Source organism: Salvelinus sp. IW2-2015, linkage group LG3 (genome assembly GCF_002910315.2).
Source record: "Salvelinus sp. IW2-2015 linkage group LG3, ASM291031v2, whole genome shotgun sequence".
NCBI classification, from domain to species: domain Eukaryota; kingdom Metazoa; phylum Chordata; class Actinopteri; order Salmoniformes; family Salmonidae; genus Salvelinus; species Salvelinus sp. IW2-2015.
The window spans coordinates 6,783,880-6,797,944 of NC_036840.1; the positions used below are offsets into that span (position 1 = coordinate 6,783,880).

General features: G+C 41.9%; 1 protein-coding gene across 1 annotated transcript in view; it reads left to right on the plus strand.

The window, feature by feature from the left end:
* Window positions 1-13,300: 13,300 nt before the first annotated feature.
* Window positions 13,301-14,065, plus strand: part of LOC111949871 (cyclin-dependent kinase 17) — a 32,278-nt gene continuing 31,513 nt past the window's right edge. The window contains exon 1 of the mRNA XM_023967210.2: window positions 13,301-13,385. The gene's annotated coding sequence lies outside the window, so the exon portion shown is untranslated. The remainder of the gene's footprint in view (window positions 13,386-14,065) is intronic.

The following is a 14,065-nucleotide window of genomic DNA, read 5'->3' on the forward strand; positions in this document are numbered from 1 at the left end:
TAGCATAACTGAATAAACGATTAGGGGGACAGAGATCAACAGATTAGTCTAATAACTGAGATAAACGATTAGGGACAGAGATCACAGATATAGCCTAATAACTGAATAACGATTAGGGACAGAGATCAACAGATATTAGCCTAATAACTGAATAAACGATTAGGAGACAAGAGATCAACAGATATAGGCCTAATAACTGAATAAACGATTAGGGGACAGAGAATCAACAGATATAGCCTAATAACTGATATAGAACATTAGGGGACAGAGATCAACAGATATAGCCTCAATAATCTGAATAAACGATTAGGGGACAGAGATCAACAGATATAGTCTAATAACTGAATAAACTATTAGGGGACAGAGATCAACAATATAGTCTAATAACTGAATAAACGATTAGGGACAGAGATCAACAGATATAGCCTAATAACTGAATAAACGATTAGGGGACAAGATTCAACAAGATATAGTCTAATAACTGAATAAACTATTAGGGACAGAGATCAACAGATATAGTCTAAATAACTGAATAAACGATTAGGGACAGAGATCAACAGATATAGCCTAATAACTGAATAAACGATTAGGGGACAGAGATCAACAGATATAGTCTAATAACTGATAAACTATTAGGGGACAGAGATCAACAGAGATAGTCTAAAACTAATAAACGATTAGGGGACAGAATCAACAGATATAGTCTAATACTGAATAACGATTAGGGGACAGAGATCAACAGATATAGTCTAATAACTGAATAAACATAGGGGACAGAGATCAACAGATATACTAATAACTGAATAAACGATTAGGGACAGAGATCAACAGATATAGTCTAATAACTGAATAAACTATTAGGGGACAGAGATCACAGATTATAGTCTAATTAACTGAATAAAACGATTAGGGGACAGAGATCACAGATATAGCCTAATAACTGAATAAACGATTAGGGGACAGAGATCAACAGATATAGTCTAATAACTGAATAAACTATTAGGGGACAGAGATCACAGATATAGTCCTAATACTGAATAAACGATTAGGGGACAGAGATCAACAGATATAGCTAAAACTGAATAAACGATTAGGGGACAAGAGATCAACAGATATAGTCTAATAACTGAATAAACTATTAGGGGACAGAGATCAACAGATATGAGTTAATAACTGAATAAACGATTAGGGACACGAATCAACAGATATAGTCTAATAACTGAATAAACGATTAGGGACAGAGATCAACAGATATAGCCAATTAACTGATAAACGATTAGGGACAGAGATCAAACAGATTAAGTCTAATAACTGAATAACAATTAGGGGACAGAGATCAACAGATATAGTCTAATAACTGAATAAACGATTAGGGGACAGAGATCAACAGATATAGCCTAATAACTGAATAAAACTATTAGGGACAGAGATCAACAGATATAGTCTAATAACTGAATAAACGATTAGGGACAGAGAATCAACAGATATAGTCAATAACTGAATAAACTATTAGGGACAGAGATCACAGATATAGTCTAAAACTGAATAAACGATTAGGGGCAGAGATCAACAAAAGTCAATAACTGAATAAACTATTAGGGGACAGAGAGATCAACAGATATAGTCAATAACTGAATAAACTATTAGGGACAGAGATCAACAGATATAGTCTAATAACTGAATAAACGATTAGGGGACAGAGATCAACAGATATAGGCTAATAACTGAATAAACGATTAGGGGACAGAGATCAACAGATATAGCCTAAAACTGAATAAACAATAGGGGACAGAGATCAACAGATATAGCCTAATAACTGAATAAACGATTAGGGGACAGAAGATCAACAGATATAGTCTAATAACTGAATAAACGATTAAGGGGACAGAGATCAACAGATATAGCCTAATAACTGAATAAACTATTAGGGGACAGAGATCAACAGATAGTACGTCTAATAACTGGAATAACTATTAGGGGACAGAGATCAACAGATATAGCTCTAATAACTGAATAACGATTAGGGGACAGAGATCAACAGATATAGTCTAATAACTGAATAAACGATTAGGGGACAGAGATCAACAGGATATAGCCTAATAACTGAATAAACGATTAGGGGACAAGAGATCAACAGATATAGTCTAATAACTGAATAAACAATTAGGGGACAGAGATCAACAGATATAGCCTAATAACTGAATAAACGATTAGGGGACAGAGATCAACAGATATAGTCTAATAACTGAATAAACGATTAGGGACAGAGATTCAACAGATAAGCCTAATAACTGATAAAACTATTAGGGGACAGAGATCAACAGATATAGTCTAATAACTGATAAACGATTAGGGGACAGAGATCACAGATATAGTCTAATAACTGAATAAAACTATTAGGGACAGAGATCAACAGATATAGTCTAATAACTGAAAAACTATTAGGGACAGAGATCACAGATATAGTCTAATAACTGAATAAACGATTAGGGGGACAGAGATCAACAGATATAGTCTAATAACTGAATAAAGATAGGGGACAGAGATCAACAGATATAGTCTAATAACTGAATAAACGATTAGGGACAGAGATCAACAGATATAGCCTAATAACTGAATAAACGATTAGGGGACAGAGAGCAACAAGATATAGTCTAATAACTGAAAAACGATTAGGGGACAGAGATCAACAGATATAGCCTACATAACTGAATAAACTATTAGGGGACAGAGATCAACAGATATAGTCTAAACGAATAAACGATTAGGGGACAGAGATCAACAGATATAGTCTAATAACTGAATAAACTATTAGGGGACAGAGATACAACAAATATAGTCTAATACTGAATAAACTATAGGGGACAGAGATCAACAATATAGTCTAATAACTGAAAACGATTAGGGGACAGAGATCAACAGATATAGCTAATAACTGAATAAACGATTAGGGGACAGAGATCAACAGATTAGCTAATAACTGAATAAACTATTAGGGGACAGAGACAAACAGATATAGTCTAATAACTGAATAAACGATTAGGGGACAGAGATCAACAGATATAGCCTAATAACTGAATAAACGATTAGGGGACAGAGATCAACAGATATAGTCTAATAACTAGAATAAACGATTAGGGACAGAGATCAACAGATATAGCCTAATAACTGAATAAACTATTAGGGGACAGAGATCAACAGATATAGCCTAATAACTGAATAAACGATTAGGGACAGAGATCAACAGATATAGTCTAATAACTGAATTAAACGATTAGGGACAGAGATCAACAGATATAGTCTAATAACTGAATAACAATTAGGGGACAGAAGATCAACAGATATAGCCTAAAACTGAATAAACGATTAGGGGACAGAGATCAACAGATATAGTCTAATAACTGAATAAAACGATTAGGGGACAGAGATCACAGATATAGCTAATACTGAATAAACTATTAGGGGACAGAGATCAACAGATATAGTCTAATAACTGAATAAACGATTAGGGACAGAGATTCAACAGATATAGTCTAATAACTGAATAAACTATTAGGGACAGAGATCAACACATATAGTCTAAAACTGAATAAACGTTAGCGGACAGAGATCAACAGATATAGTCTAATAACTGAATAAACTACTAGGGACAGAGATCAACAGCATATAGTCTAATAACTGAATAAACTAATTAGGGGACAGAGATCAAACAGATATAGTCTAATAACTGAATAAACGATTTAGGGGACAGAGATCAACAGATATAGTCTAAAACGAATAAACGATTAGGGACAGAGATCAACAGAATAAGCCTAATAACTGAATAAAACGATTAGGGGACACAGAGTCAAACAGATATATCTAATAAACTGAATAAACGATTAGGGACAGAGATCAACAGATATAGCCTTAATAACTGAATAAACTATTAGGGACAGAGATCAACAGATATAGTCTAATAACTGAATAAACTATTAGGGACAGAGATCAACAGATATAGTTCTAATAACTGAATAAACGATTAGGGGACAGAGATCAACAGATATAGTCTAATAACTGAATAAAGATTAGGGGACAGAGATCAACAATATAGCCTAATAACTGAATAAACGATTAGGGACAGAGATCAACAGATATAGTCTAATAACTGAATAAACAATTAGGGGACAGAGATCAACAGATATAGCCTAATAACTGAATAAACGATTAGGGGACAGAGATCAAGCAGATAATAGTCTAATAACTGAATAAACGATTAGGGGACGAGAATCAACAATAAGTCCTAATAATCTGAAAAACTATTAGGGGACAGAGATCAACAGATATAGTCTAATAACTGAATAACATTAGGACAAGATCAAACAGATGATAGTCTAATAACGAATAACTATTAGGGACAAAGATCAACAGATATAGTCTAATAAACTGAATAAACTATTAGGGGACAGAGATCAACAGATATAGGTCTAATAACTGAATAAACGATTAGGGACAGAGATCAACAGATATAGTCCAATAAACTGAATAAACGATTAGGACAGAGATCAACAGGATATAAGTCCTAATAATCTGAATAAACGATTAGGGACAGAGATCAACAGATATAGGTCTATAAACGAATAAACATAGGACAGAGATCACAGATATAGCTATAACTGAATAAACGATTAGGGACAGAGATCAACAGATATAGTCGAATAACTGAATAAAACCGATTAGGGACAGAGATCAACAGATATAGCCTAATAACTGAATAAACGATTTAGGGGACAGAGATCAACAGATATAGTCTAATAACTGAATAAACGAATTAGGGACAGAGATCAACAGATATAGCCTAATAACTGAATAAACTATTAGGGGACAGAGATCAACAGATATAGTCTAATAACTGAATAAACGATTAGGACAGAGTATCAACAAATAGTCTAATAAACTGAATAAACTATTAGGGGACAGAGATCAACAGATATAGTCTAATAACTGAATAAACTATTAGGGGACAGAGATCACAAGATATAGTCTAATAACTGATAAAACGATTAGGGGACAGAGATCTCAACAGATATAGCCTAATAACTTGAATAAACGTATTAGGGGACAGAGATCAACAGATATAGTCTAATAACGTGAATAAAACTGATTTAGGGGGACAGAGATCAACAGATATAGTTAATAACTGAATAAACGATTAGGGACAGAGATCAACAGATATTACCTAATAACTGAATAACATTAGGGGACAGAGATCAACAGATATAGTCTAATAAGCGATAAACGATTAGGGACAGAGATAACAGATATAGCCTAATACTGAAGAAACATTAGGGACAGAGATCAACAGATATAGCCTAATAACTGAATAAACGATTAGGGACAGAGATCAACAGATATAGTCTAATAACTGAATAAACGATTAGGGGACAGAGATCAACAGAATATAGTCTAATTAATAAGTAGCCAAATGTTGTGGCTTCATGTAGGTTTACAAGCACACTATCCATCAGAATGGCTACTGCAATGMCGCTTTGAAAGGACTAGAAACAATGTTGCCAGCGCGCAATGTTGCGTCGCCACAAGGGTCTGGTTGAGTTGACCAACTATTTTGCTCGCTTGTCAAAATAGGACTAGCTACCGGACACCTACTAATAGGAGTTCTATTAACACAATTATATGTGTGGTTTAAATACCTTAGTGAGTGGTTACAATGGGCAATACCATTGCTGTTTATTTGCCTTCAGCCTATAGGCTAACTTACGCACCATTCGATTTTCAACACCATGTTTTCAACACCTTTTAGGCTATAACCCAGGAAAATCGAAGCATGTAACGTTACATATAGTAGGTTATATTGAAAGTGCTGAGTATATGTAAATAGTCAATGCCTTGAGCCGTGCCAGTTAGATGCATGTCATCACATTTWATACACAGATTCCTTTCAGTGTTACACTGGCTTCGTTTGTTTTTGCCCAATTTGATGATGTTTTGCTGTAGCCTTATCTGTACCGTTAAAATAACAATGTATTACAGGCTTTACGGTCCATAACAGGGGTCGCAGATTGTACGTTTGTCAAATGTGCATATATGAAACGGATTGGCTACTGTGTACAATGTTATCAATGAATGTAAGGTTGTTAGGCCAATAAGTTACAATTCACAGCATATAGATGTCTGAACTAGGGTTACTGTAAGTGTAATAGTGATGACGAGGAATTGGTTMCTTGGACCACAGTAATACCTGGCACACTCTAATCTCAGTCTAGCAGCACTTAGCTGTGACTGCCTCCTCAGGGAAACAATATCATGGTAGAATTGGTGGAACTGGATCAGTTCAGTCAGATTTCCCTCTGAAAACCATGCCACAAAGATACCAGGCAAGCAGACTGGCATTGGATACATCCCCCATTGATGTCATACCTTGTTAGTGTAGCTGGAAGAGGCCAACATAGAGAAGAATTGAGGTAACACATTATGTCCATCTTTCCTATCCTATTGGCAGTTCCGAATTTCGACAGGTGTGTGGTTGTGATGACGCCCGTCCTCCTGTGCTCGTCTCATTGGAGCTATATCATTTCACCTCTGACCCCTGTGATGTTTTTCCAGTGGTGGTGTASCCTACATGTCTGTTTGGAACAGCCCTTTACTGTGCTTCTGGAGCCAATATGGCCCTGGGCTGAAATATGCACCTGCCCCACCATCTATCCCCCCCAGTACTGCATGTGTCCGGAGTGTGTTTTTCATCCACCATAGGTGTGTGTGTGTCAAATCTTAGTAGTTGTCAGTTAGTTCTTGGCCAGAGGTATGTGTGTACATGTACTCAGGTTAGACCTAGCAGTTCCCTGCAGCTAGAATGACCCAGATCAGGAGTATGTAGCCAGGTTGTTCTATCTGTGTGAAACCAATCCCTCATGACAGGCTAATTATACTGGCCCAAACCCTCATTTTTCTGTCCCAACTCTCTCTAATCTGTCTCTAGTGCTACAGTGTAACCCTGCTGATAACACYATGCCACAATAACCTTGATATTGATCAGTCTCAGTGCTGGGAGGTGAAGTGCATGGAAGGATAACAGAGAAAGAATCAGATGATATACAGTTGTGATGGTGTACTGGTGCTCTGTGAATTTCCTCTGTCGTGACTCATGAAAGGGCTCACGCTCATCATCTCAGGTCCGGTTGGATATGATCATGTCGATTATTCATGGTAGATGCACAGAATATCGTGCTGTACAGTCTGTCTTTTGCCAGCCCCCTCTTTCTCTCGCTCTGTCTCTCTCGCTCTGTCTCTCTCGCTCTGTCTCTCTCGCTCTGTCTCTCTCGCTCTGTCTGTCTCTCTCGCTCTGTCTCTGTGTGTGTGTCAAACTCCCCTCTCTCGCTCCTTTGACACTAGACTCTAAGCCGGTGCCATCCTCTACTCTCCCTCTGTCTTTGCGGAAGGTCCTATGTGGAAGTTTCTTTTCATGGGACCCTCTTGTCTTACATACCCACAGTGTCTTGGCCATGTCTGTCTGTCGACAAGATGTTCATCCATATTGTCTGTCTGCCTTCACATGCATAAATCAGCAGATCAAAGTCTGAGGGAGGGAGAGGAGAGATGAGATGAGGGATGAAAAAGCAGAGGAGACGGCTCCAAAGCAGTGGTGGAAAAAAGTACTCGATAGAGTACCTCTAAAAGTAACTCTATTTCATAGTTGAGTTTAAAGTAAAGAGACCGTTAATAGAAAATGGATCAAGTGAAAAGTTCACCCAGTAAAATACTATGGAGTAAAAGTCTAAAGTATTTGGTTTTAAATATTACTTACATTAACTTTTGATACTTATTTGCTAAAAAATATACTTAAGTTCAAAAGTAAAAGTACGAAAAAATAAAACATTCACTTATATTAGCCAAAACCAGACGGCCACAATTTTATTTATTTTTTATTTATGGGATAGCCAGGGTCACACTCAACAACTCAACATCATTTAAAAACCAAAGTGTTGTGTTTAGTATTTCTGCCAGATCAGAGGCATCGGGATGACCTGGATGTTCTTCTTGATAGAGTGTGCGAATTGGACCATTTCCTGTCCTGCTAAGCATTCAAAATGTAACGAGTACTTTTGGGTGTCAGGGGAAAATGTATGGAGTAAAAAGTACAGCATTTTCTTTAGGAATGTAGTAAAGTAAAAGTTGTCAACCCCCCCCCCAAAAACTACTTAAGTATTACTTTTAAAGTATTTTTACTTAAGTACTTTACACCACTGGGGTCCAGACTATTCTCCCTATATGAATGTGTTAAATCTGGTGGGTTGGGGGTGGTGTTAACAGAGTAATGCCCACAATGACAGTACACACATTYRCAGTGCAGATGTGCTAAAGTACCCAGTATGATGATAAAGTTCCTGTYTGCTATGGGAGGGGGGGATATCTCACTCTGACAGGCTTACAGAGGATCATCCTAGGTTAGATCACACTGTTGCCATTGACAACAGAACCAGGCGCTATCTCTGTCTCGATTTCTGTCCGTCCCAACTTACGAGATTTCTCTCTCGCTCTCTCTTTCACTATCACATCAGGTTTTAATCTTGTGTTCTGTTACCGTGTCTTGAGAGAGCTCATTGATTCGGGACGAGAGATACAGCACACACACCGTGCCCACAGCCTGATCTGTACCTATCACTGAAGACATCGCCAACACCGTACAGCGGGATGAATAACTGCGTGTTTATATGTGCGTGCGGGGCGAGAGAGCAAGATATACATTTTCCACRACTTTATTCCTCTTTAGTCCTTGTGTGAATGTTCATGTGTGTGCCGGTGAGGCGTGCACGTCCCTACTCCTGCTCGTATGGTTATGTGTGGAGGAAGAGATGGATTGGGAAGGCAGGCTAACTCACACAGCCCTCTGCCTCCCCCCTCTCCCCTCCGTCTGGTCAGCCAAGGGTTAAACTGTTTGCCTGGATGTGTGGAATGTGACATCAGATTATCAATAGKGGCAATCAGATGCTTTCCCTCAGTTCCTGATTCACGAGAGGAGGACAGAGAAGAGGGGGAGGAGGAGGAGTGGATCCTGACGAAGCCCCTGTTTATTTGTCATCTGATGCCTTGTGTCTTCGGGACACGGTCCGTTGTCATTGGGTGTATTTTGGGTCGCTTAGCATTTTTTTTTCTTCCCGGGGCAGTCTAATTGGAGGCTTGATAATGAGTGTAATTATTGCAGCCTGAGTGTGCCTCACTCTCACACAGACACAGTTAGAGTCTTAGAACAGAGGTAAAGGAATGTACAGACGGCTAGAGAACTAGCCAGAGAACAGCATTCTGTAAGAKGGAATACACCGAGGTGTTACTTCTAACACTTTATCATTGCTATTTTCCCAATTCCATAGTCATGTATATTGTCTATACTGCACATGACCAAGTATTGACAATACACCATTTAAAGTGTAGTGGAGCTCATTTGATGGGTGACCACGCCTGAAACCTAATGACTTATTGGCTATCTCCACTTACGTAGCAGCTGCCTGTGTCCAACCCCTGCTGTGTGTGTGTGTGTGTGACAACTGTTGACCAGCTCTTTTTCCCAGGCCTGCTTTAGAACATGGGTGACTGAATCAGCATAACTAGCGAGGGGAGGCGGAGGGACAGACACATATGCACACGTGCTGNCCAGCTCTTTTTCCCAGGCCTGCTTTAGAACATGGGTGACTGAATCAGCATAACTAGCGAGGGGAGGCGGAGGGACAGACACATATGCACACGTGCTGRTTATGGAAGCTATGTCAGCCATGTATGGAATGTGGAAGAGGGGTGGGCTTGGGCGTTTGTTTGTATGGTGGGGATCTCGTTCCGTCTCTGTGTTGACCGTTTTAAAGTGAAACTGAGGAAGTTGTGGTGTGGACAGCTCAACTGTAAAAGACTTTCAGTATCGTTGATTAGTGGTATGATCTGATGACTWGTCATGGTGTTTTAGCAATCTTGTCAGGGGTCGTCGCTGTCTCATTGTCTGGTGTACTGCTCTCCRAACGATTAGACTACTTTCAAGGTGTGTTAGACACGCGCACACATCCTTGGCCTGCTATGGCGACAGAGCCGCAGCTTCCTTCCTGCTGGTCTATGGAGAGCGTTGAGATCATATATACAGTAATCAGCCATTTTATATCAGCCTGCAATGTGTATGTAGGGCAACAGTACAATACCGGTCTATTGTTATCTGGCTGTGATGTCATCTTATGTGAATGGCTCTGGACTAGAGTCAATGTACGTGGGGCCTGTGTTCTGGTGGGAATGGGACGACGACTTCCACTGAGGGATACACTTTCTGTCCCTGAAAAGAGTTTGATGGAGGGAAGCCGCAGGGGGGGGTTCTGTAGACTATCCTAATGCCCTCCTGTCGTTGCCTGAAGAGGGGCATTGTGGGAACTGGAGCTGCCCTTTTGGAAGGAGCCCAGGGACTGATTAACACCACCCCGGTACCATGCACAGACCAGCACTGTGTGTGAGCACTCACATTCTGTCTTTGTTCTCTCTTTTTTTCTCCCTCCCTCCCTCCCTCCCTCCCCCTGGGGAGACTGTCCCATCATGCTTTTCCCTGTGGGGGTTGGGACATTGGCTTGTAATCTGGAGATTAGAGCGTGGCATTGTCCGAGCAGCAGCAGACAGACGGATTATTCACACACACACACACACACACACACACACACACGAACAGTAGCACTCGTACACACACACACACCACAAATAGTGTACAGACACATATACACACTTCACATACTGTACTCATACACACTCATAGGGAAATTCCCCGAAGTAGACACACGCACAACAGCACAGAGTGACTGTGTCTAATACAGCGTGATGGTGTCACGTTAGTCTTTCCTGTCTGCCATGTTGAAATAGTCATGGAGCTGTGATCTCCGCACAGCGAACTCTATATGCCGGCACACAGAGTAACATGACTTCAGCTACCATAACAGAACAAACCCTACCTCGGGATGTAACTTCACATAGTGGGGGGGCTAGCACACTGTTCTGACAGGCACATTGTTCACATTCCCTCACAGACCCTCATATCCCAACCCGCACAGTGACAGCACAGTGACAGCACAGTGACAGCAGAGTACAGTGTCTGTTGACTCTGGTTCACTAGTTCAGCTAACACTGTGGAGCTCTGGCGCTGTGGGAAGTCATGGGAACCTTGTTAGCAAACTGCCAAGAGGCTGACGGAAATAAATCTAGCCGAAGGAAAATTGACATCACAAAAAGGGTTTGTTCTGTTATGGTACAGTAGCTGGACTCATGTTACGTGTGTGTGTGCGTGTCGGACGCTGTATGTTGGTGCTGATAGTCTCAGGACTCTTTTGGAGGGTCTTGGGTGGCAGGATATGTGTGTGTGTTGAAGATGACACTTGTGCAGATAAATGATTAACCTTGTGAAGGCTTGGTCRTCTTGACTGCAAGTGGGGTTAAGGTGGTATTGGGAGGAGGTAGTGAGCTAAGGGGAAATATGGCTGAGAGGCAGGGGATACTCTTGAATGGCTTCCTATCCTAGTCTCATTTCCTAGCCATTCTGCCTTCACAGCCAAATCAGAGGAGATAATGGAGAGGAAAGGAGACTAGCTGAAACTGTTGAGAAGCCTGAGCTGGAGGCGGGAGGGTGGAATGTTTCTCTTCCTGGCTTCCTAACCCTCACTCGGGTGAAGAGGAGGAATGTCACACCAGGAGCGACCCGGACAAAGACCGGAAGCACCGCTGGCTGGTCCAGTGGGAACAGAACTGGGACTGTGGGACGCAACAACCACCTGAGCCTGGCCTGGGTGTCTCYGGGACGATCCCTAGGGGCACCTGGTGGGCACACCTGTTCTCTAGGGCTTTATGGKTTAGAGGTGGGGCCTGGGGCGGGTCGTGGGAAAGGGGAGGATCAACAGGAAAAGAGARAGATCAGGGAAAGGATAACAGTGGGCAGAAAAGACGGTGAAGTGACAAACCATTGAAGCGTGCAAGGATKAAATAATTGATCTGCTCTTTGTTGTTGGAATACACTTCCAGATAACATAGGCATTTTACTGCTTTAATGTTCACATCCATCTTGCGTGTGTGTTTTGTGTGTGTTCCCCTCAGTACATGTGTCCCTCCTATCTCTGTCCTGTGGGAATGGGAACTATTCCAGCTGTTCCTTGCGAAGAGGAAGCCCGTGTTTTGGGACACACTCGCAYGTTCCCTGTTGTGCTCCTCTGGATGGCTGTCCCGAGTCGTCCGGAAGCAGTTCGTTAGACCTCGTTAGTRTGGTATGGCTTTAAAGGAGAAGRAGMMGTAAATAGCAAGATGTGTAACTGTAAGGCCGAGAGGGCTGGTGGGAGGAAGGTGCTASAGGAAGAGAGGATGGATGGGCTGACAGTTATTGACTTGACTGTCAGACGACAGGGGGTTCAATAACCGCTCCTCAATAACCGCACCGGTGTGGCCTTCTGCTCCTCGCACACACCGAGGGAGACGACGAAGCACCGAGTCTTTTATCTTCTCAAAGGGTCGTCATGTGAGACTGAGACATTGGTAAAGCTGGTTAAAGGGTAGCGGTCCAGGCAGCCCTGAAGGGTTGTGTTTAACTGGCTCAGAGCGTGTGTGTTTAGGGGTGAGGTCTGGGTCCTGTTGGACTCTGTCCCGTTCATCTCTCCATTTGACACAGGGATAATGTATAGCCTCGTCCGTGCTCATCCTCTTATCTCCCACGCACGCACGCACAGTGCTTTTCCTCCCTTTCCAACCCCCGTTGCTGCACACTGATGACACTGTAGTGTCTGTGCGCCAATTCAAACCCTGTGTGTGTGTGTCATGCCACTCACTATGGGGCTATGATAACTAATATTCCTGCTTTATTCTGTGGGTTGTTTGTATTTGTATCAGAGAGACTCTAGCTCTGATTGGTGATAGCTACTTTATTGAGGAAAAAATCGATGACTGAGATGTGAGGTTGTCTCACCTAGCCACAGTAGCTTAAGATGAATGCACCAACCGTAAGTCGCCCTGGATAAGAGCGTCTGCTAAATAACTCAAATGTCAAATGTAAAGAGGGAGGGAGCACGTGCCTGTGTGGTGTTTATGCTTGTCTGTGTATAATGGCATGCCTGTCCTCTGTAGAACACACTGTGTATTCAGCTGTGAGTCTGCAGTACCCAGTCCTAAAAATAACCCCCCTTACTGCCCCTCTCCTTCTCTCCTCCTCCCTCCCCCCTCTTCTCCCAATCCCCCTCTCTCCTTCCGTATTCCCATCTCCCCATTCTTATCTCCTCTCTCTCTCTCTGCCCCCCTTCTGTCCTTCTCTACAGGATCCGATCGCTCCTCTCTCTCTGTCTCATTGTCTTGGCTTCCACTCTCAAGCTGAAGGAGGTTTTCCAGCATTTGGGACATAGGTATTTCTGTCTCTGTTTGCCCAAGTGCCTCTAATGTACACTCACTCACTCTCTCACACACACGCGCACATGTCCATTACCCGTTAGCGCTGTTATTTCAGCTCATCCCTCCAGGGTCAGTCACGCTGAAACTCATTTTAGCTCCTTACACTGAGAGGTGTGTGTGTGTGTGCGAGCTGGCGTGTTGGGCTGGGCTCAGTTCCAGTCAACCAGTGTGATGGATGTCTAGCAGCAGCGTTCTGTGCTAACACATCCCATTACATCACTGTGAATGGTTGCCMCCTGGCAGCACTGGTTTATGGTTATTGGCTGCAGCAGCCATTACCTCTCAGCCGGTTGGCTCGTGTTGGTTTTGGGAGTTCAGAGGTCACAGGTTGTCATAGTGATATGCTCGACCTCTCATCCCTGAGTCTGGCTGCAGGTCAAAAGATCAGAGGGGAGGCAGCGTTATGTCTCTAATGGCTGTGTTCCATTATTTATGTTACTACCTCATCTGTGTGTTTGGGGGAGGTTGTTTGGGTAGGATAGCTGAGATAAGGCTGAGTTTTGTTAAGAGGAGGGGTTGTGTGTGTGTGTGTGTGTAGGATAAGGCAAGGTTTGGGTTAGGGGTGTGGAGGGGCAGTGATGAGAGAGGGAGAGGATTTGATTAATGCTTCGGGCCTAATCGGGTTAGCGTTGAT